This window comes from Cavia porcellus, unplaced genomic scaffold (assembly GCF_034190915.1).
Source record: "Cavia porcellus strain 051 isolate PalLab524CR breed Dunkin Hartley unplaced genomic scaffold, mCavPor4.1 scaffold_6, whole genome shotgun sequence".
NCBI classification, from domain to species: Eukaryota; Metazoa; Chordata; class Mammalia; order Rodentia; family Caviidae; genus Cavia; species Cavia porcellus.
In genome coordinates, this window is record NW_026947489.1 from 30,944,581 (window position 1) to 30,972,012 (window position 27,432).

A 27,432-nucleotide genomic window follows, 5' to 3' on the forward strand; every position below is an offset into this window, starting at 1 on the left:
CCTTTCTTTGCAGGTAGGTTGGCAGACAGAATATTGCTGGCAAAAGAGATGCTGAGCCTGTGGCAGGAAAGCCTGTTTTGAATTGCTTATTCATTCTTCCTTCCAAGGCTGATGTCTCTGCATTCTGCTCAGCACCCAGTGAGTTGGGGGGATTTTACTTGCTTCTTCTTGAAAAGTTTCTTTGTGAAAGGACAAAATCAAGAAGTTTATTTTTTTCCCTTTTATCTTCTTTTATTTTTTCTTTGACAGAGAGTAAATTCAGAACTCAAAGCTCTTTGACGCTCATGGGTTTGGCATCTGTCCTTAGGACCTGCTTGTCCTATCTGTTTCTATATTTACACTACTAGGGACACTCTGGCTTCTTTCTTCCAAACATGTGAAGCTTTTGGCTTTGGCTTCAGGAGGGCTCAAATGCTCAGAGTCCTGATTAAGAGGTGAGTTGTGGAGTTGAAAGGGAGCTGCTTCTTTGGGCCTGACCTCTTTTGGGATATTACATACTGCTATTTCTTTTTTACCTTCTCCCTGGCAAGGTAGGCATCATGAATATCACTGGGGGGGGGTCTACAGAATTACATGATGCAGTGCTATAAATCTCTACATGGGACTGATTGTAGGACATATTGTACCTTGTAAGTTGGAGAAATCTTATTTCCTTTAGAAGTCCTAGTTTTGGGAATGGAGTGAGGGAATTGTAGAAAATATCTGCAGTTTTTCATTTATTCTTTCATTCTTCATTTACCGTGTTCCCTCAGCCACTGGGAATTCAGAATAAAAGCATGATTTCATTGGTAAAATGATGTAGCAGATTAAGGATTAAGCAAAAGCCTTAGATTTTGGCCCAAGTCTTGGCTCTGATACTTATTGAGTTGTATGAATGCAGTGTCTAGGGGGACAGTGGAAGGACTGGTTAGTTTGGCATGGGAGTAGTTGAAGGAAAGCATCACTGGAGTGAGTTACATTCAAGATGGCTTTCAGAGAAAGACTGAGAGTTAGTTGTATGGATGAAATGATCTGCAGATGCATTCTGGGTGAATTAAGTAGCAATAGGAAAAGCCTATATATGAAAATGTGCAGTGTATTCAGGGAGCACATCCAGTGTGGACAGAAGCTGTTGAAGATATTTTTGGAGACCTGAGTTGGCATCAGAGTGGGAAGGCCCTTGGATGCTTTGCAGGGGGAGTATGCTGCCAGAGGCACTCTAACTTCAAAGTGCAGTTTTGCATTTATGAGCTCCTGGAGAAGTTCTGAGGTGAATTGAGGGGACTGGGCCTGGAGGAAAGGAAAGAAGATGGAAAGTCCTTCCTCAGTCTGGTAAGAGATAAGGTATGGTTATGATGCCTATCTATTTTCCCAGGGCACTGATTTAGTGAGCACATGTGGATGGATTTTGGAGAGCTGTCCTAGACAGTGGCTGATAACTGGTTGGTTATCTGGCTCTGCCATGGTGATTGAGAAGTTCCAAGGGAGTGGGATGGAAAGAAGTTTTGGTGCCATGTGTGAAAGAGCTCAGTGGTGAAGCTGGTTTCTGAAAGTTGCCTTGCCAGCTGCCTGATGGTAGTTCCTTGACAGAGATAGCAGGATAGAGAACTCAGTTTTTTCTGTGTCAGACCTTGATCTTCTTTGAAGTTAAGAGGATATTCTCTCTGCCACAGACAGAATATTAATTCTTAAGTATGAATATGTGCTTTCGTCATTAGACTCCTTGGAGATCCATTGTTGGCAAAAGCCAAAGTCGCTCTTGGCCAAGAACTGCTGTCCTCTTTGTTGTAGGCAGCTTGTACTCTTTGTCCTGCAGCAGTTGAAGAATATGTGATGATAACTACAGTGCCAGTAAAGACTAATTGATGGACTAATAACATTATTCTATGCAAAGTTAAGTGAAAGGATGTTTGGCCCAGTGATGGTAATGGGGTAATGAAATTGGCATTTGTTGTATGGTTGTTATCTTAGTTACTGTTTTCATTGCTGAGGCAAAATACTCAATACCCACAAGTTAAGGGAGAAAAGGTTTATTTGGCTCACAGTTTGTAGAGGTTTCAGTCTATAATCTGATGGCTCCAAGGCAAAGTAGCACTTGGCAGAGGGGCAATAGTTCATCGCAGGGGAAAAGATCAAAAGCAACAAAGGATAGAAATAGGGACAAGATTCTTTTTGTGCCTCATATTATATATATGCTACCTGCCCTGGGGAGGGTGTAACATTAACATCCTTAATCCCAGCATTGAAGCATGAATCAGTGACAAACTCTGGATTCAGTTATCTTTGAAAAGCCTACCTCAATGACTGCCTGAGGGTTTGGAGGGACATCTAGACACAAACCATAACAGTGGTCAAATAAATAATGTCAACAGAGGTCAGATAATGCCACCAGGAAGAGTGAAAAGTTAGATTGGCAAGGGAATACAGCAAATATGGCTCCCTGCAAAATTATGACTTTTTATTTATGTGAGGAAAAGGCTTTGATGGAAACAATACTGGACCAACTATCAGGAAATATTTCTGTCCTGTGTTTGTTATTGACTTCTTGAATGAGTCACCCAATCTTTTGGACTTGAGATATTCCATATGCCATTTAAGGAGAATAGTATCTAATCCTTCTCTGTGGACAGAAATACAAGAAGTGTTTTTACAGTGATTCCAGTAGTAAAGATTAAACTTACTACTGAAAATAGATATCCATGGCAATGGAGTGGGATTAATATAATACCTATCATCCTGGGTTGCTTTGAATATAGAATGTGTAAAGTAATCAGCACAGCGTATGGCCTGTGTGTGTGTGTGTGTGTGTGTGTGTGTGTGTGTGTATGTTCTCTAAATATCTCTATCTCTATCGATGTATGAGTTGAAAGCTTTTCTTCAACTTCATTTATGTGTTCTTTCCACTGAGGCCGGTTGCAATCTATATGGGTTTCACAATTTCATGACTACAGATTTACTCTGATGGTGACTTAATCCCCCTGAACTGCAAGTAGCATCATGTAGGAATGTCATGGGCTCAGTAGAAAGCTATGATAATTACAATGGAGCTCATGTATCCTATAATCCCAAATTAACTATGTCTTCCGGTATGATTTATATGTCTTCCTATATAAATCACTGATATGAGTAGCTAAACACATCTGGGATTACTACCCTTTGGTCTTAAATATAAAGGCCAAAAAGTCAATTCTTTCTTTCTTTCTTTCTTTCTTTCTTTCTTTCTTCTTTCTTTCTTCTTTCTTTCTCTTTTTTTCTAGACAGCATCTCACTAGGCAGTTCAGGCTGGCCTCAAACTCATAGTGATCTTCTTACCTCAGCTTTCATAGTACTGAAACTACATCCTGCCCAAAAGCCTAAATTCCTTAGGTTAGCTCTGAACATTAACTTTATATTCCAGACTCTCCCTACTGCGGGACTGCCATTCAATGGCTCCCACTGCCCACAGGTCAGAGTCCTGTGTTTTCAGCGTGGCGTATAAAACCACGCATGGGGAGGTTCCAGTTTTCCCTCTGCCTTGAGCCATCTTCAGTTTTCAGACACAGTATTCTTGTCATACAAGAATATCTTACAAGAATTTTAGCAAATGGGCCAGGCAGTTTCAGTCTCGGTAGATAGAGGCATGCAATATTCTCCCAACTTCCTCACCAGCCCATCTCAAACATCAGCACCGTAGTGAGGCCTTCCTTGTTTCCCCACACTCCCGAGTCTGAATGATAAGTCCTTCCTTTATGGATTCCTTTATGTAGCTTGTACATCATTTCCTGTAGCAACTATCTTATTGATGTTAATTGTTCACACGTGTTCGTATTTGTCTCTAATTGTGAGCTCTTAGAGAAGAGAGAACATATCTGTGGAAACTGACTATGTCTCATCTGATTGTCCTTTTCACATTGTCATGAAAATAAACAATTACTTTGTATCTGCCTTTTCATTATCATTGCACTGCCTTTTCTCTTGGCACCAGGTAACTTGGTGCAAAATTTTACTGTAATGTGCAAGAATCAATGAAATAAATGTATTACTACATTTTTCTCTTGGCCTTTACTTTGCATTTTGTTTGCATTTTACCTTGTTTTTAAATCTACAAATATTTCCTATTTTTATAGTATATATATATTTGAGGAGTGACTTGTAATTCATATTAAAAACACTGTCATACTGTTCAAGTTTTCTCAGACTTGGAAATCGAATCATATTTTTCAAGGTAGAGGGCATCTAGCATCCTGCCCTGGTTTTGTCTCTTCCTTCCCCTCCCCCTGCCTTCCCATCCCCTTCGTCCCCTCTCTTCCCTTCCCCTCCTCCCCTCTATGTTAGTGAGATAAAGTTTATCATATGGTTCATGTGCTCAAAATGTATAATTCGATGGTTTTTATAATATATACAGAATCATTTAACAATTGCCATAATCTAGTTTTTTCCATCATCCAAAAAGAAACCTTGTACATACATGTAGTCGTTCTCCATTTATCTCCTCTGATCCACTCCTTCAAGCCTGAAGAACTATTAACCTGTTATTTGCTCTGTAGACTTGCCTGGTCTGGATATTTCACATGAGTGGAAGCGTATACTATGTGGACTTCTTCCCTGCTTTCTTTCACCTAGAATAATGTTTTCAGGGATAATGTATTTTGAAAATGTTTTCAAGGATTGGATATTTTGAGGATCAACACTTAGATAATTATGTGTAGAACAGAGGTATTGTGTTGTAGCACTGTAGTATGTATTGATACTATACTCCTTTGTATGGTTGATATTCTGTAGTATGGATATATCATGTGTATGCATTTTTTAGCTGAATGAAATATACAGTATGTCTGCTTTTGAGCTATTTGAAATAATGCTACCATGAACATTTTTATATGTATAATTTATTTAGTGGACATATGTTTCTATTTTTCTTGTATAAATATCTTGAAATGAGTTGCAGGGTCATATGGTAGTTGTATATTTAACATTATGATGATCTTCCAAAATGTTTCTAAAGTAGTTGTATTATATGCTATTTGCATCAGCAATGTATGAATATCCCTTCTGTCTGTTTAAGAAAATTCTAGCCATTCTATTGGGGGTGAAGTAGTATCTCTTTAGAGTATTGAATTATATGTATCTAATGACTAGTGGTATTGAGCATCTTTTCATGTGCTTACTAGTTATTCATATAACTTCTTGGGTTATTTTTATTCAAATCATTTATACATGAATAAAAACTGGGTCATTTGCCTTTTTTCTTATTAAATTGTAAAAGTTCTTTATACATTTTAGATACCAGTCCCTTCTTAGATTATTTTCAATATTTTTCTCCCAGTCTATAGGTCATCCTTGTACTTTCTTGATAATATCCTTTTTAAAATTTTTTATTTTGAAAAAGCAAAACAGTAAAAAAGAAATAATGCAGAATTAAAAAAAAAAACAGAAAGAAATCAGCACTAAATAGACTATATATTGTTATCTTAGAAATAGTTGTTCAGTTTATAAGATCTAGGCATCAATATGATCAAACAATCAAACAAAGACAGTGCAAACCGTTCTTGTGATGAACTAGCAGAGAATTAGTAGTATAGTTACTGTCTTGCACACATATACATACATGCAGTTATATGTGTTTACCTATATACATAGAATCTTTTCCTTCCTTCCATTTCCCTTTTCCCCTATCCCAGTTGTTCTTTCCTTTTGAGCACTTTCTTTCTCTTTCATTATTACAATATCTTCTTGATAATATCCTTCAAAGGATAATAGTTTCAAATTTTGATGAATTCCAAGACATCCAACTTACACTTTTATCACTTTTTCTGCTGTTTAAGTGGCAATTCCCTAATACAAGATTATGAATAGTAGCTTTTTTCATAAGAATTCTCTAGTTTTACTGGCACGTAGATATGTGATCCATTTTGAGTTAATTTATGTGCATCATGTAGAGTAGAACTACAAATTTATTCTTTTGCATGTGTATATCCAGTGGTCCAGAACTGTTTATAAAAACGATTATTTTTCTATTGAACTGCTTTAGCCTTTTTGTTGAAAACTGCCTGAACAAAATGTGAACATCTCAATTCTATCTTATTGGTTGATGTATCTGCTTTTATGCTGGCACCATGTTGTTTGATTACTGTAGCTTTTTAGTAAGTTTGAAATTAGGATGTGAATCCTTCAATTTTGTATCCTTTTATAAGGTTGTTATAGCTCTTCTCAATCCTGGGCCTCTCTATATAAATTTATCTTAAAAATAAAATTTTGGTAATCATTGCATTAAATCTGTATATTAATTTGGGAATTACTGCTATCTTAACAATGTTAAATCTTCCAATCTTTGAGCATAGGATATTTTTCTGCTTATTTGGGCTTTATTTAATGCCCTTTGATAGTGTTTTGTAGTTTTTAATATATAAATTTTATGTTTCTATTTAAGGGTACTTTTATGTAAAAATAGTGCTGAAAGCACTGAATATGTCAAGATGTGACCCAGATGTTTTTTAAATTTTATTTTACTAGTACCTGTTTACAATCCATGAAGTTTACATTCATCGCAGGGTGTGAGTGTGTGTATACAATGCATCTTGATTCTTTTACATTCCCCTTCTCCACCCCACCCATCTCCTCCTTTCCTCCTTTTCATTATTATTGTTATTACTTTTAGTTCATACTTATGATACACAACACCTCAATTCATGGTGGGTATTTGGTGCATGCACGTGACACATATTACCTCTTTTTACTTTGCCTCTCCTGCCCAGCTCCCCTTGCTACAAGTGTCTTGGATTTCTTCCCATTTGTGAAAGATCTATCTCCCTGTATCTGTTTAACAATCTTTATTTTTTAATACAGTTCTAGCTACTGGTTGCATAGACTCAGTTTACTGTCTTGGAGCCATAGTTTCATTTGTGCAAAAGAGGGGCTGAAGTAGTGAAATTCTTACCTCAGTGTTCATGGGTGCGAATGCCATGCTGGACCTGAGGAGTAAGGAAAAGAATGCGGTATATGCAGTGTGCATAGAGAATGGAGAGAGTGAGTCGGGACTGTGCCTGTTTTCAGTTACAAGCCTCATAAAGAACTTGCGAGAAAGGTTCAGGGAGGGTGGTCCCTGAGATAAGGGCCATTTGTTTTAAAGGCGATTCCAGTCTTCCCATCTCTCTGCTTATTAGGCTACTGCACTGCTCCACTGTGGAGATCTTTCCAGTAAACCCAGAAAGAATAGCATTTGTTTTTCAATGGAAACATGTCACAGACACTTTTGTCATAGGAGCAGGACCAAGCTGATTATCTAGATGGGTTCTTCACTTTACTAATTTAAAAAAGTGCTGAGAACAATTAAATGGTTAGCCTGGAGTCTCACAGGGAGCTAACGACAGAGCCAAGGTTAGATTCTAGGCGTCCTAATTTCCCGGTCAGTGGCTGTCCTTCACATCATCTCACTGTTTTCCTTTCACCTTTCACATCTGGTATCTAGCAGATCCTTAGCAGAGCCAAGAGGTGTACCTGGAGATGCAAAGGACAGCAAACAAAAACCGTGTTTGGAAAGCCCCCCGCCCAAAGCATTTATATAACTACACAGTAGAAGTGATAAAAAAAGACACAGTGAACTGCCTCATTAAAGAATCTTGTTAGAGGATTTTTAAAAACTCCAAATTGTTTCCATTAAAAAACATTATTGTTAAAAAAAATCTATTGTTGTTATGGAAGCATAGGTCATCATGATAAGCTAGCTATGAACTAGTCTAAGTATATGGAGAAAATTTTCGTGATGGAAATCTTTGCCAAAATGCCAAAAGAATTTATTATCATTATTCTAGCATCTGATAGCATTGAAATTCAGCTAGTAAACTATTAATCTCTTCTGGGCTATTGATACAGGTTCGACAGTATTGTCCTGATCATGAGCAAAAATAGCTCCACTGTGCTCTACATTTTCAGATCACATCCAGAATATTGTCCAGAGTCAGAAGCATTACTTAACAGAGATATTGACCACTTAGTACTGAGAGAGTCACAACTACGGAGAGGCTGACACATCAGCACACTTCATACTGGGTCTTTGTTGGGAAAGTGGTGTGAATGCTCACATAGTGGAAATGAGTAGCATAGAAAGGAGAAGAGAGGTCAGGAGAACAGTAAGTGGAAGAAGCTTGCATAGAGGGAGATTTGACTCATCCTAAGAAAGACACAACTCATGGTGCTTCCACATGTTGGCCTAGAAGGATTTACACAGGGATAGATGGCCATTGGCACAGATAGCAGAGAAAGAGATTGCCTATACTAGGAGGAGGATACTTGTATTTTGTCACCTTTATTCTTTCTGTGAACCATGAGAAGTTATAAATCTAACTAAGATCATGGACTGAGCAGGGACTTCTAAGACAAGGTCAGAAACTAGTCCTTAACAGTAAGGGGAAAAATGGAAATGCTACAATTTGGGTTAGGGAGAATGGCAGGAAACCATCAGGAGGAAAGGGTCTTGAGCACTTGTTTACTTGATTACTCTATGTGGATTTTTACTCCTGTATTTGATTTTTAGGTTAATTCTACATATGTGGCTTATCTAACTTTTCCCATCAAAAAGAAGAGAAAATGCAGTACAGTCTAACATATAAAGCATATTTTGAAAGTTATTGCAGCTAACCTGATAAAGCACTGTTTTTGCCCTCTTACTAAATATATTTTGTATTGTAAATGCTAAGAGAATTTCTGATGAGGGCCTGACCACTCTGGAAGTTTTTATCAAGGACATACTACATGCCTAAGATGATGTATCAGTCAGTGCTCACTGAAGAAACTGATTTAATGTAAAACATATAAACGTATAAAGGGGGTGGGCATGGGGGTGCATGCCTATAATCCCAGCACTCGGGAGGCTGAGGAAGGAGGATCACTGTGAGTTTGAGGCTGTCCAGAACTACATAATAAAACCCTGTCTCAAAGAAAGAAGAAACAAAAGAAAAGATAAGTGAGTTCAAGACTAGCCTGAACTACACAGTGAAACCCTATCTCAAAAAGACGCTCCCCCCACCCTGCCCAGCCCTCCCTGTGAACCAGTGCCATGCATGAGCCACTGCCACCAGGGCATAGCCAGACCCTAGCCTTTTCCTGTGAGTCACTGCCATTCATGGACTGTGGGGGAAGAGAACAAGAAGTCAACAAGAAGCAAGCCCTCCCTGCAAGCCAGCACCATGCCCAGGCTGCTGCTGCTGGGAGGGACAGGCAGATCCTAGACTTTTCTCATGAGTAAGGCCATTCGTGGACTATGGGGGAAGAGAACAAGAAGTTAACAAGAAGCAAGCCCTCCCTGAAAATCAGCACTAAGGACTGGCTGCTGCTGCTGGGGGAAAGCCAGACCCTAGCCCCTTTTGGAACATGGGATAGGAATCAAGAAGAGCCACCCCCTCTTTCCTCATAAGCTATCAGCTGATCTCCAGAAACATAGGCTGTGAGGATAGCTATTGAGGTGAAATGCAATTTGATGCTTTTGGTGTTCGGTGTTTCACTGACTTTGCAGGTCTAGGGCTGGTAGTCTGATCATCTATTCAGAGGATCATGGTACACAGCATGACTTGTAGTGGGGATCTCCTTCTGGAGGTGGCAGTCACTGTTAATTCTCTATTATCTTGTTTTGAAGTTCTGTATCAGTTTCATTGTTTTGTTGGGTTGGGTTTTATTCTCCTTTGTGTTGTTTGACTTTGTTATAGCTGATGTCCTGGGCAGCTATTTCAAAGATAGCAAGACATATGATGGTAGTTATTTTGGATTTACTTTTGTCTTGTTTTGAAGTCCTTATTGCATTCATTGTTTTGTTTTTATTGGTTCTATTCTGGTCTGTTTTGTCTGCTTTTTTCTATCTATGATTATTTTGCAGACGACAAGAGGCATTATGGTAACCGTTGTTGATTTCATATTGTTTTGAAGTACTGTGTCACTTATACTATTTTATTTTGATCGATTTTGTTCTGTTTTATTTTGCTTGGTTTTATTTTCTTTAAAATTAAAAATAATTTAAAAAGACTCCTCCCCAACCAACAAATATATATGCATATATTTTTCATATATATATTTTATAGTATATATTATATATATATATATATATATATATATATATATTTAAAATGTACAGTTACAGTGACTACCCAGAGTCAGGTGCTGAAGAGTGCAAAAGCGCTGTCTGCACTCTGGGTAGCTGAAGAGTCCAGTGAATGATCAAAGGCCTGGAGCCCACTGTACTCTGCTTGTACTATATGGGTCTGTATCTGGAGGTCAAAGTGTCTATTATGGGCAGCTGAAATTCTGTGTGAGAGGCCAAAGAGTCAGCACTGGAAGTCAGGAGATGGCAACTAAAGTGAAGGTGAAGACTGGAGAGGAGTGAGCCTTCCTGCTTTATTTCCCTTTTATTCCTTCCAGGGTACAAGCCTAATGGTTGGTACCGCTCACTCAGGGTGGATCTTCTGTCTTCAGTAAATTCTCTTAGCCATACCCAGAACTATGCTAGTTCAGTTAGTTGGACATTTGTTATTCAAGCTGACACAATCAGTTAACTACCACAGAAGACTTGGTCAATCAAAACTCACTAGGGTAGAAGTAAGGAAACTAAATTTGTTTGCTGGGGTGGCTGTTATAAGCTCCTCAAATTTCTCTCAGATTTGGTAGGCTGTAGAGCTTGAATCTTCAGGAACAAAGTACCACCTTGAATTTAATTAAGTGCCCACACTCATTTGTGATAACACTAAACATTTCACAGGTGTTGAACTTGGTCATTTATTTAGTCAACTATCAGCTCTAGAGAATAGGAAGAGGATAGTGATGGTATATCAAATCCTTATCAGATGTAAATTCTAGCTTGTATAGGAAAGATTGCTCCATTGGTTGAGTGGGAAAAATGGGTGAAAAATAACTCTCGCACTATATTGAATCATATTACAAACTGTTATAATAACCATTTTCAGGTAGCATTAAGAATGGTGCTGGAATTCTATATGGATTGAGATAATCAGGGCTATCTCTGCCCTCCAGAGGTTAGGTCAGCTGTCAGTTTAGAAGATTGTTATGCAAAACTTGCACGGTCAGGCAGTTATTGCAAGGCTCAATGAAATAGATATTTGAATTATGCACCAGGGATGAAACTACTTGCACAGATTTCTGCTGAGTAAAGAAAGTTTAAAACTCAATCCAAAAACTTATTGATGACAGAGCAAAAGGATTTAAAGTTGAGGAAACTACAAGTTTACTGGATGTGATCTTTAACTATTACATGAGTTTTGGATGGAACCGGAACCTAAACAATTGGGATTGGATTGGGGCTACTTAAGAAAGAAGGCAAAGATCAAATGAATCAGAAAATTTAGCAGTGTATCTGCCAGCTCTACTAGCTTATTTTTGGTAAAGCAGTAGATGTCTAAAATCTATTTATGGGGCTCAATCATTACCCAAAAGAGAAAAATGTTCTTTGCAGCTAGAACAACATAAATATTTATGGGTTTAGTGAGTCACAATTTTTCTTGCTGAAGACTGGTCTTAGTTCCTCTCCCTTGGGGACTTCTGCTCAGGTTGATTAACTATTCAGGGAAATGCACCTTCATGAGGTCCCTGTTATTACCCACTTTTTGTAAGTACTAGAACTTTGGGATATGAACAGTGTTTATGATGATGCTGGTTTTTATGGATTTTAATAATAGTACTGGCAATACTTTCCTTTTGAGGACTTATTAAGCATCAAGGACTATTTAAGGAAAAGCAATTTGCAGGCTAAGAGCACTCAGCAGTCAAGGAGATGGGGCTGCAGCTAATAACGGTGGCAGCTATTGGTGACTCAGGTTTCCATTAGAAGCTCTGACAGGGTTATTATTTTCACATCAACACTGACTACTCTTGAGCATTCCCAGATCTAAGCTGGTGAAAGACCCCACTTTTTGTTCTGCCTAACTAACATTTTCCTAACCATATCTTTTGAACAAACAGGATCTGGTGGGTTTCTTCAAGGTTTTGGCCTTAATATACATTGCTTAGATGTGGCAGCTTCCTGAGAAGAGGCAGCCTCCTGAAAAGAGGCAGCTGAGATTCACAGGCTTCAGAGAGAGCCCCGTGCTGACAACAAGCCAGCCAGTGGTTGGGCTGGGGAGTGAATGTGTGTTGTGGACAGGGAAGCCAGGAGGCAGCACATTCTCCAGCACAGCCAGCCTTTTGTGATTTCTTAGGTGGCTTCTTGGCACCTCAAGGGTTACACTGAAAAGGCCACAAAAGGTGTCAGCAAGACCAAGCTGTAAATAAGCCAGAATTTTCTCTTTGACTTTAGAAAGTAATTGGAAAAGCTTTCTGGGTTCTACCTTGACGCCAAACCCATAATGGTTAAGAACACAGATTTGGGCTGGAGACCCCTATGATCATTTCCTCAGAGGGAATTTTCCTCCATACTTTTTATAAAATAGACTCCTCCATTCCCATTCACTCTGTTTTAGTTTTATGTATATTCTTATTTTTGTTCTTCCTCTTCCTCTTGTTGTTGTTCTTCTTCTATAGTCTCTCTTCCTACACAAGATTTTTTCCTCTTATTCTCTGCTGTATCTTTATCTCCTTGGGAACATCTGGCATATCGCTGCTCAATAAAGGTATTGAATGTCTAAGTAGATGAATAACATGAATGACTGCAAAATACTTTGCATACAATGAGAACTGGATGAACTGAAATTTTTGCTATCAAGTTTGCATAGAGAGGGTATTGGGTGGAGAGTTAATGACCCTAAAATCATCTCTTTCCTTCTAGAGGGGCTATCTTATTCTACTCATGGTTAGGCTAGATGACATGTACAGGGCTCAAGACCTGCTGGTCAGTGCTGTAGGATTCTGCTAATGGGATCTGGAGGAAATGTCTTCCCATCCACAACCCTTATCATTGGCAGGGAATAGTTAAGGTGAGGCTGTGGTTCAATCACAGAGATGAATTCAAAATTATAGCAGTTGGTATCTTGGGTCAGTTCCCTTCTCTGTAAAAGCGGGACACATTGAAAAACATGAGACATGTCCGCATGCCTTCTGCACTCCAGAGAACTAGGAGATCTATAAGGCATTGAACTAGCCATTGAAGCTGGTTGTTTTGCCATGAAGTTCCTGGTTGCAAATCAAGAGAGGAAGCACAAACCTTCTACCCAAGACAATGCAAATCAGATGTGGAAATTGAGGGAGGGGTGTATTTCTTCCAACAGCTACCCCAGCCACTGTACTTGTCCATTATTCCTGACCCAATATTCTAATTACTTTTATCATTGTGAGACAAAATGTCTAACCCTCAAAGTTAAAGAAGGAAAAGTTAATTCAACACGCAGACTGTAGAGATTTCAGTCCACAGACAGCTTGCCACCAAGGCAGAGTGGCCCAAGGCAGTGGCAGATGGCAGAACAGCATCACAGAGGTAGAAAACAGTTCATGGCAGAGCAAGTAGGAGGGAACAACTAGCAAGTAGCAACCTCCTTTTCTCTTTTTATCCATCCAAGCTACAAGTTTTTTGGGGTTGTCCCACTCACACACAGGGTGGGCCTTCCCATTATCCAGGTCCAGAACTATGTTAAATCAAACAGTGGACTAATTTAATGATCACACCCTTAATCCATATTCACATACTGTACATCCTGCCACCTCTGAAAAGCTCTATCTCTGAGTGAGACTTTGTGGGGACATCTACATAAAAACTTTAACACTCAGGAATGCACCACAAAACAAAACACTCTTGCCTGAGGCAAAAGATGGTAGTTAGAATTCCCTTGGGTTCTCTTCTATCTACCTTTCCTGGGACTGAGCTGTACCAGTAGGGCTGGGTCAGTATCATCCCTGATAGTTACAGCCTCAAGGGACCAGAAATGCTCCTGTTCTCTGAGTCCCATCTTGATGCAAGGGCCTTCTCACTGGTTCAATCTCTTTTTACTCAGTCTCTTTCTTTTGGGGGAGCTGGTATCTCCTTCTTATTTTGGATCTTTGTTGGAGTAACACAAATCCACCCTGCTGAATTTCCATGAGGGACTTGTAGTCTCTTTCCTTTGGAAAGACTACTGGTATCCTTGCAAAACTTTCCTTACCTCTTCCTAGCACCTTAGCATATACACACCAGAAATTTACCTCTGGGGGAATGTTCAGAACACATGTTTTATTACATCCTGACTATTCTTGTAGATGAAATGGGAGCAGCTTGGACAAATATTTTCCATAATCTGTAGAGAGTAATCAATATTTGGCAGCAGAGTGAGTTGGCCGCAGTGTGAGCATTCCATTTTCTAAAGCATTCTTTTCTACTTATCTTTGCAGGCTTCTTCTGTCTTTTCCCACTGCTGGTGAGTGTGAGCTCTCAGAACGTAGAGCTCTGTGCCTAGCCGATTTCTTCTAAGTGCCTTTTTATTTTCTTAGAGTTTTGGTATGATGGTAGTATGTTTAATGAAGCAAGTCAAACAAATGGTGGAGTTTGTTCCCTGGAGTCCTTTCTACCCGTGAACATGTGCTGTCTGATCTGTTCACAGGAAGACACACAGCTGTTAGCAGCGGCCTATAAGCCCCAAGGCAAGGAGGAGAAGCCTTTCTGTGAACCTCAGAACACATTCCTGGCTGAGAGGACTTTGTTTTTCACCCTTATAGAGTTTGCTGCTCCCAAATAAATGTGTAAAGGGAGATGAAGGAATAAGACTTGTGACTAATGTCTCAGGGGGCCCTAATTATCTTCATTCCCGGCCCACGTCTTGTCTCCCCCATCTTCCCATTGTAAGACTCACTGCACTTTATGACAAGGTGGGTGTTTGTGATCCAGCTCAGGATGGAGACTGAACCAGACCTCCCTTCAGTGGCATTCTTTCCATGACGGAGCCGCTGCTCAGGCAGTGGGGTCCCAGTGAGCTCAGGGAATGGGCACTGTGTCAGGTTGATTCAGCTGAGGAAGTCACAGCCTTGGTGTGGCCTTATAAGGCTGTAGTTCCGGTGGAAGCAGGACTGCCTCAGCTCGAAAGCCCGGGCCTCTGAGCATTCCCAGATGACATCTGTGGTTTTTCCAACACACATTTGGCCGCCTTGGTTCCCTGCACTGCTTGGGTTGTGCAATCACAACTTGGCAATTTCTTCGTCTTGTGGAATCTGTACATTTTCAATTTGACATCTCAAAAATAATCACTGGATCATTTTTATCAGGGTGGTTTATAGTAAAGCAAAGACGTTCTCACCAACAAGAAGTCTGGTAACCAGTACTAGCAAAGCGATGATTTAGGAGGGAGGAAGGTGTGGAGGAAGAAGTGCTGCCTTCAGGACCGTACATACTGCATTCCAGTCTTGGTCGCATTTTCTTACTTGCTGTGGGAACTTAGGACTTCTGGGGCTCAGGTTAATCTTGTGTAAAGTAGAGAAAAGAGGGCCTATTCTTTTCTAAAGTCAAAGCGAAAACTCTGCCTTCTTTATAGCCTTTTCGTGGGACACCTTTTGTAGCCTTTCAAGTGTAACTGTTGAAGTGCCAAAGAGCCACCTAAGAAATGACAAAGAGCTGGCTGTGCTGGGAAATGTGCTACTCACCGAGGCAGAAAGCATAAGAAGAGCAGGCTTAAGGAAAAGAGCAAAGTCCATATTGGATATGTTGTGTTTGATGCCTCTGTGAGATCTCTGGGGAATGTTGAACACACAGTTGAATACTGAGACTTGAAACTATAGAAATATCAATTCTGTAAATAAAGACTTGAAAGTTAATTTTTCAAGGTAAATTTTAAGTCACAGGAGTCATCTGACAAAAGGGTGAGGAATAAGAAGTGGATCAAATCCTCTCATGAATGCAAGATGTCAAAACTGGCCAAGGGGAGGAAATCACCTAACGGAGACAGGAGGAGCAAGAGAGAAGGAAGAGGGGCGTGAGGAATGGAGCTAGGAGAAAGGAGCGGACAGGAGTGTCCGGGAGGTTGTGATCAGATACGTGTAATTCAAGACAGAGGTCAGGTAGGATGAAGACTGAGTTTCCTGTGGACTTTATAGGGTTGGATGAAGTTGCTGCTTATCTTGGCAGTAGTAGTTTAGCAGTGATGGAAACCAGATACCAGCGGGCTAATGAGTAAGTGGGGAGCAAACAGATGGGAGGGTATTTGAGGTTAGTGAGATAAGGGTACATGGGAGACAACAGATTTACACTTTTTCTCTAGTCTTTCTATGTATTTTTCTTTGATATAAGAGAAGCTTCAAGATGTAGATGCTACTGAGAAGGTACTATGAGGGAGAAGTTAAACTATGAGAGAAGATGATTGATAAAGGGTTCCCTGGGAAAGACAAAAGAAAGGTCTAGTTCATTAGAAAGGGAATTAGTTACATCAGAAGAGCATTTTTCCACTGTGAAATGAGAAGGATAGCTATGTGCAAACTGGTAGTCGTGGCCAAATACTTAATTTTCCTTTCCTCTACTTCCTTTTCCAAACCATGGCCCTCTACCCTTACCCTACTATTTGTATATTATTTTAAAATATAAGAATTTGTCTACATGGCCATTTCTTTTTGTTTTGGGTCATTAGCCAGTATCTCCTGTGATTTAACTCTAACTTCAGAGGGTTGGGCATCTCTCTGTTGGAAATTCTGCTATGGTGAAATGCCCTGGTGGGAGAGGTGGGCTCCTTTTTCATGCACTGAGCCAGATTGGTCTTCGCTAAGTGGAAATCAGGACATAGCTTATGGTGTCAAAACAAAATGAAATGAGATTAGGACCTTTTCTTCACTCATCTAGTGCTCTAACTGGCTGTGCAACTTTGCTCCAGACACTACTCAGCATTTTATGCACATTAATGCTTCATCTTTCGTCCTTAAAAAACTACTTCAAGAGTTATTTTCAGCTCATTAAGGGAAAGGAATCTTGGTTATCTCTGATTACTTTTTAATAGTGGAAGTGATTTGAAAGCCTTGCAAATTCAAGATGCATCTTCCTTGGAATGCTTTCCTTTAGTTCATTTTGTTACCTTGGTGCTAAGTGGCTATAGGTCTTAAGGTAGGACTTTTCTTAGAGGGATTGGCACCAGAGTAAAGGTATTGCTTCTATCCTATACATAAGGATTGTTTGTGCATATCTTGCCTACAAAGAAACTAAAGTTTACTTTGAACAGGGAAAAAGATATTACAATGTGACTGCTGAGTCCTGGTCACTGTCCCAGGATAGATGTGGAAGTTAAATACCAAGTCCTTAAGGTATCTTTCCATTACTACCTAGTAGATGTGTCTCCTTTTCTCCAGCCCCTCTAGGCAACTCAAGCTTCACCTAAAATGCATGGCTCGGGGAGCAGTCAAGTTATCTAGATTTGGGGACATTTCAGTCTCTGGCAATATGGAACCAGGGGAGATCATTTTGGGGTGTTGCTCTTGGGAGCACTAAAGTTTGGGAATAACCTCAATGTGATTGAAAAAGTTTCCCAAAATCTTGATGGCTTCTTTATCTAGCTCAAACTTGGTTGCACATTTACACTGAGATCACTTAGGAATTAATAAAATATGCTGGTTGCTGATGCTGAGGTCCACATATTCTGACAGTCTCTGGGAACATAATTTATTTTTCATGTGAGTACGTGGGAAGGATAGAAATCTGTGGAGAAAGTTAATTGCTCTGTGGAGTCTGAACACTTTTTCACTAATTCTTAAAAAAACATATTATTTAAAGATGAATTTGGAAATGGTTTCTTTGTAGGAATAGAGCTAAAGAATTGGGAGCTCAGACAAACTTCATGCAAACCCAAAGTGTCTGGAATGCTCATGGAATTCTCAATCCATGATGCCCATGGAAATGAACAGCAAAAGTCTGCAGGATCCAGGCTTGTTTGTTTGCATGGTTTTAAGCCTTGGAATCTACAGGAAAGACTTTAGCAGGCACTTCCCTTGAAGCCAAATATGAATTTTTTAAAAGGTGAATTAAATAAAATCAAACCATATCTTTCTCATGAACTCAACAAAGTTAATCTGGCAATATCGTGTTTTCTGGAGAGAATATCAGAGAGCACTTAAGCTCTGAGAAGTTTTCTTTGCGACTTGAACATGTTTAGACAGGAACATTGTGCTTACATCTTCTTCCTGTGACTTCATCCAGCTCCCATATTTCCTCTGTAATCTGTGAAGATTTAATAAAATGCTATGAGAAAGAATATGAGTCTTCTCTTAGATAAGATTCTCTGAATTGATTCCATAGGAGAAAAATTTCATAGATGGAAAGCAAGGCCTTTTCTTTGATGGATAAGCCCTTTGTTAAATTCCAAGTTGTTTATCTCTCCCTAAGTTATTTATCCTTCTTCTTTGACATGTTTACAGTCGATTTTGTGATTTTCTCATCTTTGATTATTCAGAGACATATTTTTGTTTTAAGGAGCTATGAGGTCATTTTATAGCTCCTTTTGGTCTTGCCTTCCAGGAATTACATTAATCTCTCAAATATTATATGAGAGGAAGTCATAGCAGTTCATTAGATTCTGCATTTCTCCTTAGATCTTTGACTTCATAATATCCGTTCCTCTGAGAGCCTGGGACTTGACTGTATCCCATGACAATTGGAGTAGCAAGTTAGAAATACTTGCTCTAGTGTAAGCCTTATTTGTTCACTGAGGAGGTTGCTGGTGACCTTCTGGATTGTACCATTGTGTATGATCTTGAATAGGGGAAGGGTAGCACCTGGCTGTTGTGCTGTGGGTCATCTTCCAGGAACAGGAGTGTGAGAAGAAGTTCATCAGATCCTGCAGTTCTGCTTAGATCTTTTACTTCACAGTATTCCTCTGGGAGCCTGGGACTGGACTGCTCTTGTGAGTGTGGTCTCCCAGAAGATTCTTCCCAATGTAAAGAAGGCTGGGATTTTGCATGGAAGGAGACTGTGGTTGTTTTTAATTCAATGTGTAATGTCTCAGAATCTGTCTCCTGGAAGCCATTCAGCATTAGAGATTTTTACAGATGAAAACAAGGTCGATATAATAGATTCCAGTTCTTAGAGCAAGAAACTTGGACTAAACTTTCAGGAGGGCTTTAATGTTCTTCAGAGTAGGGGATGAATGGTAAGGTACAAAGTCAGGTCTGAGTCACAGAGGAACTCTGGGACCAGCAGCAATCTGGTTTATGGGAAATTCATAATTCAAGGCCAAAATGGAACTTGGGTAAACTGGTGAACTCTTGAACTTCTCATTTTCCTTTAGAATGTTTGAACTGAGGGGCTGGCTAGGTTTGATCCTACCAGTAGAGATTAAGTAGCCCCATGCTGAAGGTAGAAAAATAAATTCATATATATTACATTTATATTTTCATATAAATGAAAAATTCTTAATAGTTTTGGATGGACGGCTGTGGATTCTGATAATTGGAGAAATCTATGGCACTCTTTTTAGAAAAATATTTTTTGAAAATGTAAAGCAATATATGTAGGATTACAAAGGAGAGTAATTTTATTGTAATATAGTTATAGAAATAAAATATGTAACACAGTAATATATTTAAGTGTATTAAGTGATAAATTCTCCCAGCTGATCTAGTAACTATTTTAAGTTCAAAATAAGGACATACAAGCATAACATTCTGTGATTTCTATTTGCAAGCATAAAGTGATCCTTAAAATAATATAGTTTTATTGGTAATAAAATCATAGGTACTAATAATAATACTAGGATATACTGCCCATATTCAAAATGGGAGGAAAAATGTTGCATTTCTGTTAGAATGTTAGTGGGACACAAAGGTATAGATTTATTTTTTCTCATCCAAATTGACATGGATCCCATGACTCCTTCCATGGATCCCATGAAGACTGGAGTAGCAGGTTAGAAATCCTTGCTCTAGTGTAAGCCTCATTTGTTCACTGAGGAGGTGGCTGGTGACCTTCTGGACTGTGCCATGTGCATTGTGTATGACCATGAATAGGGGAAGGGTGGCACCTGGCTGCTGTGCTGTGGGTCACCTCCCAGGAACAGGAGTGGGAAGGTGGAGTTTGGAGTCCAGGTGGGCTTTCTGGGCCAAATGTGGGGCCTGATGCTTGTCTGATGCAGGGAACTGCACCTTTGGCCAGTCTTTCATTTAGGATTTGAAGCGTTGTCAGCCATTAAAGATGCACCCTTTTCACTCAGTTTCTGTGCAGATCAACACCTCGACCCTTCCTGAGAGGGTAGAAATGCACAGAGAGGGTCTGCCTGGGGATCAGCATATGGAGAGATCTGGGGCCCAGGAAGGAGATGAGGGGTGAATTTAGAGTTCTGCCCATGCAGTATTGTCTTACAGTACTAATTAAGACAATGACTCAGACTGGGTCAAATGTCCTCAAATATCCCTGGAGTAATTTCCTAGCATCATTTTTCCTGGATTAATGATCCTAGTTTCTCCCCCACAGTGCCATTTCTTTTTCAGTTTGAGTCTTATTTCTCCTGCTTTCCCAAGAGAGCCCAGAGGAGAGGCTTGTCTCTGAAGATCAGCTTTGGAGCAGAGAGTAGGGGGGCTCTGTGGCCCTAAAATTTTTCCAGGCTCTCGGACACCTCTAGCAGCTGCTTCTATGGGATCCCAGAGATGGAGAGTGAGTCTCCAACTGTGAGATCACATTTGTCACATGGTCCTTGGCCCAGCTGAAAAGCATAGTTGCAGAGGTCCCATCCAACAGGTTGTGTGTGAGTGTGTGAGTGTGTGTGGTCTCCAATGTTTGATGGGTTCATACATTCACATTTGGTTACCTAATCCAGGAAGGAATGTTTTTGGTTTGCAGTTTAATTGAAAAAGGTATTTGGAAAAGATTAAAAGTGAAAGGCCATTTTGGCAGTTAAGTGAAGATGATTTTTTCCCCCATGAAATACTGGCAGGAGGGACACAGCACCAACGGTGCTCGCTCCTCCAGAAGTGGGGAGGAATTCCAAAGGCATCATGAGATTTTGTGTAGTTGATGAGCCTGATGTTATTTAGTGAAAAGTTTCTCTGGACCATGATGGGCAGCTATAGAAGAGGTGAACTGAGTAGCTCCAGCTCTTGGCGCCTACATGGGAGTTGATACGTACACTCACGGTCCAATAGGAAAAACAGGGCACGGCTGTTTAATATTAACAGGGAACAATTTTGTTTGCTTGGTTTTTATGTGACTTGAGTTGATTGGGGTTTGATGAGGAAAAGAGATGGATGAAAGGAGAAGCAAGTAGGTGAACTGTCCAAGTCACAGGACACACACACACACACACACACACACACACACACACACTCACTCACATGCATACCTACACACACCATGTTAACCCTTATGCAAGGGAGGGGAAGTAAATGTCACCTTTTGAAGTGACAAATACTGAAGATTTTATGGTCATTTTTTTTCTAAACCACCATACCATCTAACTTTTATCCCCACATCTGTCCCAGTATAAAGAGAAACAAACACATGTTTATGGATATGAAAAATGAGCTCAGGAAACCTGATTTTCTACCATGTGACTTTGGGAGTCTTCTTCCATAGGGTGAGGAATTTGGATGGAAAGCCTCTGAAAAGCTTTCCCTTGACTCCTGTGGTCTGTAGCGCTATCCAGTTAGGGCAGGGCATTGGTGTTTTTAACCTCCCCTTTAGTGATAGCTGGCACAATGACTTACTTTTAGTGAATAAAGCCTATGAAAGAAAGAAGAGAAAAGAAGGTAGCTCCTGACTGAAACTGAGCTTATTACAGAGCCAAGAAGAGGCAATCAGGGTCACTAAAGGACATTCCACTTGCTACTACATATTTCACTGGCTTTTGTCTTTGGTGCAGACAAGCAGTAGAAAGAACATGACCATTTTCAGGATGTAGAAGCCCAAGGGTTTGACTCAGAAAACCAGAAATAGAATAAGTTTTGGGAAACAGCAGTTGTGTTGAAATGGACAAATTGGTCTTCAGAATGAAGTTGGGGAAAGTATTCTGGCAGTGTCCTCTCTGGGCAAGAACAATGCAGAACAGGGCTTATGGTGCCTGTCCAAGAGATCTGAAAAGCTACTGAGACATTTCCAAAGCTTTGACTGTTCTCTGAGTTTTTCTTCTCTGCTGGCAGTTCAGTGAGTAAAGGCTATGTCTCAAGAGAAGCCAACTCTGTGGAGGCCACCAGGCTTTACAGCAGCAGATTTTAAGCATTTTTGCTTTCAAAATTCAGACAAGGAATAAACATGTTATGGTGGAGAGAATAGAGTATCTTAGTGGTAAGCTTCTGGTTAGGCTGTGTTCTCGTTCCCCTTCTTCTCTAAGCCTCCATTTCTTATTCTGGGACATACAGTTGTTGTGAGGATGAGAGATGAAACCAAATTACCCCCCTCTCCCCATTCACCTGAAAGTCATCCTCGGCTGTGCTCATCAGGAGCAAGTCAGGGTCAGCTACATTCACAGGAGAGTTCTCCTTTTCTTATATGCAATCAAAATAAAGGTGGGTGGCACCTCCAGAAAAACAGTGTGAATCTTGGAGTGGTGACATGCTGCTTAGGTCCTTAAGAAGATGAAACGTGAAAAGGTTATTATGGTTGTTTCCCCTGACCCCATTCTATGTGGTAGTGTTTCTGTCTGCACTTATCATCGTAAGAATTGCAAGAATTATTCACAGACACTAGTTTATAGTTATCAAGAAACTGCCTTTTGGTTTTGAAAAGATTGAGATGAGGGTAGCAATAATTCATGACTTAGAAGTGTGCTTGCCAATGTTATCATTGGTACCATTATCAGTGAAAGAAATTGACTTGAAAACAAACAAAAAATTCAAGCAAAATGATTTCATGCTTGGTATTGATGGTTGGTGGTATGGACTAAATGTTTATTTTTCCCCATAATTCATATGTTGAAATCTAATTCCTACTGTAATGTGAGGTGAGACCCTCAAGAGATCATTAGGTCACGAGGTAGAATTTTCATTACAGGAAGTTAGTATGCTTATAAAAGAAATCTTTGATTCATCCTCATATGAAGACAGATCCAAAGGAAGCATATACGAATCAGAAAATAGTCATACACCAAAGGCACCTGCTGGTGCCTAGATCTGGGATTTCCTAGACTCTAGAATTTGAAGAGATAAATTTTTGTTGTTTATAAACTACCTACTTTATTGTGTTATGACAGCCCCAGTCATCTAAGACAATTAGAAGATATATCGAATTCCACATTCAATTGTATTGATTACCAAGCAAGCAGGAAGCGTGAAATAGTTTCCAAGAAGCCTTGAGTTCTTGAACCACAGGAAGAAAGGCATCAATTGTTGCCTTCATTGACATATTTCTGCTTTTCTGTCAAGTTGTCATTCTGGCTTGCATTTGTGAGCCAAGTGGTTTGGGTGTGAGTAGGGCTAGTGGAGGAAGACCAGAACCATATTCATCTAGAAAAGAAAAAAAAAGCCCCTACCAAACTAAACCATGGGCACTCAGCATGAGCAAAACCAAAAAAAAAAAAAAAAAAAAAAAAAAAAAAAAAAAAAACCAAAAACAAAAGCAAAAGCAAAAACCAAGAAACAACCCTCTCCTTCCAAACACATGTTCTTTTGCTGTGGAATAGTGCTCTTTCAAATGCAAAGCAAGATTTACTTTTAAAACCCAGGAACAAAGATCCCATTTGTCTATATAATCAAATCTAGATATGGTTCTTGAAGTGAGACATTTGAAGATCTTTGCAATACTACTCATCATTACCCAGCTCTCAATACTACCACTCCTTAGTCAAGTCACACTTGGGTTTGGTGACTTGAACATGTCATGTCCCATCATCTTTACAAATTTGTTGAAGTTGTAGTCTCCATGTGGAAGTGTCTATTTTTTCCTGCTTATTCATACATGTACCTGCATGCAGGTTCACACACACACACACACACACACATCTCTTGAGGCTGGGGAGCCTTCTTGTCTGGTGACAGACATCCTTTAAGATCTGGCATAGTCTGGTAGCAAACATTCAAGTTCAGGGGAGCTAATTTTGTTCTATGTCCCATTGTCCTTAAATTAAGACCCTTCTTTCTCTCTCAGAAACAATATCATTTTCATCAGATAAAGTCTATTAAATGTTTATGGGATTTATAGATAAAATAATTAATTTAAATGAATGCATTTTGTATAACTTGAGCCAGATATTTCCTTGCATTTGTTTCTGATTTATGTGAATGTGTGTTTTTGAAAAAGAAAGGCGTTGTGTGGATGTGTCATGATACATGTGTTGTTTTGTGCTCTGCTGAGATATATTCCATTTTATTCTTTGTAGTGGAGAGAAACTGATAGTTCATTCAGAGATGAGTTTCTAATAAGTGAGAGTTCTGGAAGGGAGATCTGTTAGGAAATGTACAAGGACTATGAAACTTTATTAGTTCATAAAGTACATTTTGTACTTTTTAAGGGGAGTGAGACAGATGTTTGATTCAATTCAAGAGGCATTTTCCTGAGATCTGTGTGAACCACATGGCTGGTATGATTTTGCATAGCTTTCTTTGTTACCCATGATGAATTCAGAGAGCTCTTAAGGTCAAGGCCTGTATGAGCAGGCATAGCCCATAGGCAGATGAAAAGTAGTTTTTACTCACCTTGGTGTGAAGGGTTCCATCAATGCACCCGGACCATCACACACAAGATGTGGTCCAGAATGAAGAATGAGGTTTTGGGACACTGGTCTGTGAAAGTTAGGACATGTAGCTGAATTTTCTGGCTACCCCTATTGGGTCTTTCTGCTAGTTAGAATCCCATATTAGGAAGGCTCTTTTTATCTCTTAAAAACAAAAAGGAAACTTGATTTTGAGATAAACTATTTACCATTATTCAAGAAACATTTATGCATCCAATGTGGAGTAGGCACTGTGCTATATTTAAAGATGAACAAGAAGAAAGCTTTATTCTCAGAAGTATGTGACTAATGTTGTCTGGTGGAGTTAAGAAAGGATTATACAGGTAGAGGCATTTGAGTTGGGTCTTGAAGGATATGTAGTGTTTTACCATTTTCAGCCTTACTGATCTAGGCAAAAGGTTTCTTGTTGCATTGCAGATAAAATAAACTGATATACCAGAATCTCACTTATCTGACAGAGTCAAAATAAGATTTATTGGGTAATTCCAATTCAGTAATCAAATATAATCCCCTCTCTTTATTACAAGAAAATACTGATAGGATGCGATATTTGATTTTCCATGCAAGAATTACCCCAAAAGGAACAAAAAACAACTCTTAAGAAATTTCATGATGCATTAAAAAGTTGTCAGGAGAATATTTCATGATACAGGTGGTCTCTGCTTTGTACGGTTCTAATACCACTGGGTTCAGTTACTTCTGCTTTCTCAAATAATACTGTTCCCTGACAACTGGTTCAAACTTTAGTGACCATAGCATGTTAACCACGAAGAACTGATGCTGTCTCATCAGCTCATGAATCACTATGCAAGTAGCAGATACACTCTGTGATCAACTATGTAGCCTCTTTGTCACTAATAATGCGTTCTTGCGACATTCTGCAGAAACGGATCATTGAAAAAGGGAATTGGCACGCAAAGACAAAAATGCAACAAAAATAGCATTTGATAAACCCGGAAGTGGAACTTGAATGCAGCCAGGGAACTTTCTGAAGATGAACTTACGACGTAAAGGAGGAACGTAGTTGTGACGAAAAGGATGAAACTATCCCAGCGGAGATGACGCCAGTGAAAAGAAGAAAACACTGTGCTAGAGGAATTCTTAGAGCTGTTTCACAATACTGAAAGCACAAAGGAAAATATGTTGGGAATGGACTGAAATTTAGAAGGAGAATTGGCCAAGGCATAGAAAAGATGCTCTCCCCATGGTTGCACTCTGAGAAAAAGAAAGGTAACCCTTGTTTAGCCTACTCTTAAGTTTTTCAACAAACAAATAAAACATTTTAATTCTTGATGTTTCTAAATTTTAAGTTTTCTCCCTGAATGAATACTAGCTTTATTATTTTTTTGTTTATTTATAGCCAACAGCTAGAAAGTTTAAAAAATTTTTAGGACTGAGGAGAGTAACAGTAGTTTTCTTCATTGACGATTCTGATGACTTTGCACAATGTGGATGCACAGAGTCACATTTATGGCCCCAGGCTGTTGTGCAAAGCAGAGACTTCCTCTATTTTGAAAAGACCAAGGACACTAAAAGCCAGGGAAAGCCCATGTAGGAAAATATATACACCTGTTTCTATTTCCATTCCTAAAACAGAGACTCTAGCTGTTTATACAGGGTGCTTTACCTTCACATTTTAGAACTCTTGTGTTTTGTAGTGGAGGGGACATTTCCTAGACGTAATACTAATTTACAAATTTTTCTCAACAAACTGTTTTTTGGGTCTGTTCTCCAGTATGCTAGAAACATTCACCTACTCTGCAATATGCATTTTCATTGTGTGTACTTCTGGTGTGACTCTGCCATGGTATCATACTTGGCTTTTCTCTATGAATTTCCAATATTGAACATTGCACTGAACTGGCCCATGCTGCTGGTTCTAGGGCCCTGCCCATATGACACCCATACTGATCTTTCCCCATGGATGGTGCCACCTGTAGGGATCTAGTCCTGCTAGTTGGTTCCCTGATGTAGCATTGGATGAAGATGAAAGACGGACACAGAGTTGTTTTAGTCTATGAGGAACCAGCGGCTCCTGCTTCTCATGAGCAGAGGAGCCTCAACCACCTGGATCAGCCTGCTTCTATTCACTCAGACATGGGAATAGGCAATTAAAGTAACACAAGCTTCACCTGCCTTCTGTTATCCATTAGTATATGTTCAGGTAAACAGCTGGGTCTCTGCTCTGTTAACTTTTCCTTTGAGCTGTCATCAGCATCATCCTTGCATGCTGCTTTTCTCCTTTGTGCTCACTGAGGAGGCCAATTGGGCCTCATTCTCCTCTGAAAGGAGAATGACTACTGTGGCAGACTGTCCACAAGCAGATGTACCCTGAGGTGCTGTGCATTGGTTCTGCTACCTGGATCCCTCGACTTACCTACTTTCCATTCTTTCTAATCTGTATTTCTCCCATTTTCCCTTTAATTTTCCAATCTAGCTTGTATTCTTCCAATGGATTTCTATTATTTTGCTCAAATTTTTTAGAATTTCCTTTGATTAGAAATGTAACCTGTGCTTGGTCTCAAATTACACCAATTGAAAAAGCTAAAGACAAATTGTAAGCCCTTCATGTAAAAGAACAATCACGTATTTCTAACAAATCACAGGTGAAGAAAATATCAGACTTGCTTCAACTCAGTGAATGTCTCTCTTCCTTCAGATGGAGAATTTTTCTGGGGCAAGAGCCCCAAACTTACAAAAAGTAACATGACATAGAGTATACTATGACAGTGTACTAGCAAATGAGCCTGCTTTTCACTCAAAGTTCAAGCGAGTTCAGAAGGAATATCCTAGCACAGGTTTCATTTAGTCATTAAATCATTTGTTGAAGTCACACAAATCCATGACTTTTTTGAATTCCTATTGTAGTGACTGAAAATGTAAGTAGAACTTGAAATTATTGGGTATAAATAAAATAAAACATAGATGAAGTAGATAAAGTAAATTTGAC

At 39.5% G+C, this 27,432-nt stretch overlaps 1 long non-coding RNA gene across 1 annotated transcript in view; it reads left to right on the forward strand.

The window, feature by feature from the left end:
* Nucleotides 1-425: 425 nt before the first annotated feature.
* Nucleotides 426-27,432, forward strand: part of LOC106028832 (uncharacterized) — a 164,451-nt gene continuing 137,444 nt past the window's right edge. The window contains exons 1-2 of the long non-coding RNA XR_010048017.1: nt 426-530; nt 25,367-25,712. This is a non-coding gene — a long non-coding RNA (uncharacterized LOC106028832). The remainder of the gene's footprint in view (nt 531-25,366; nt 25,713-27,432) is intronic.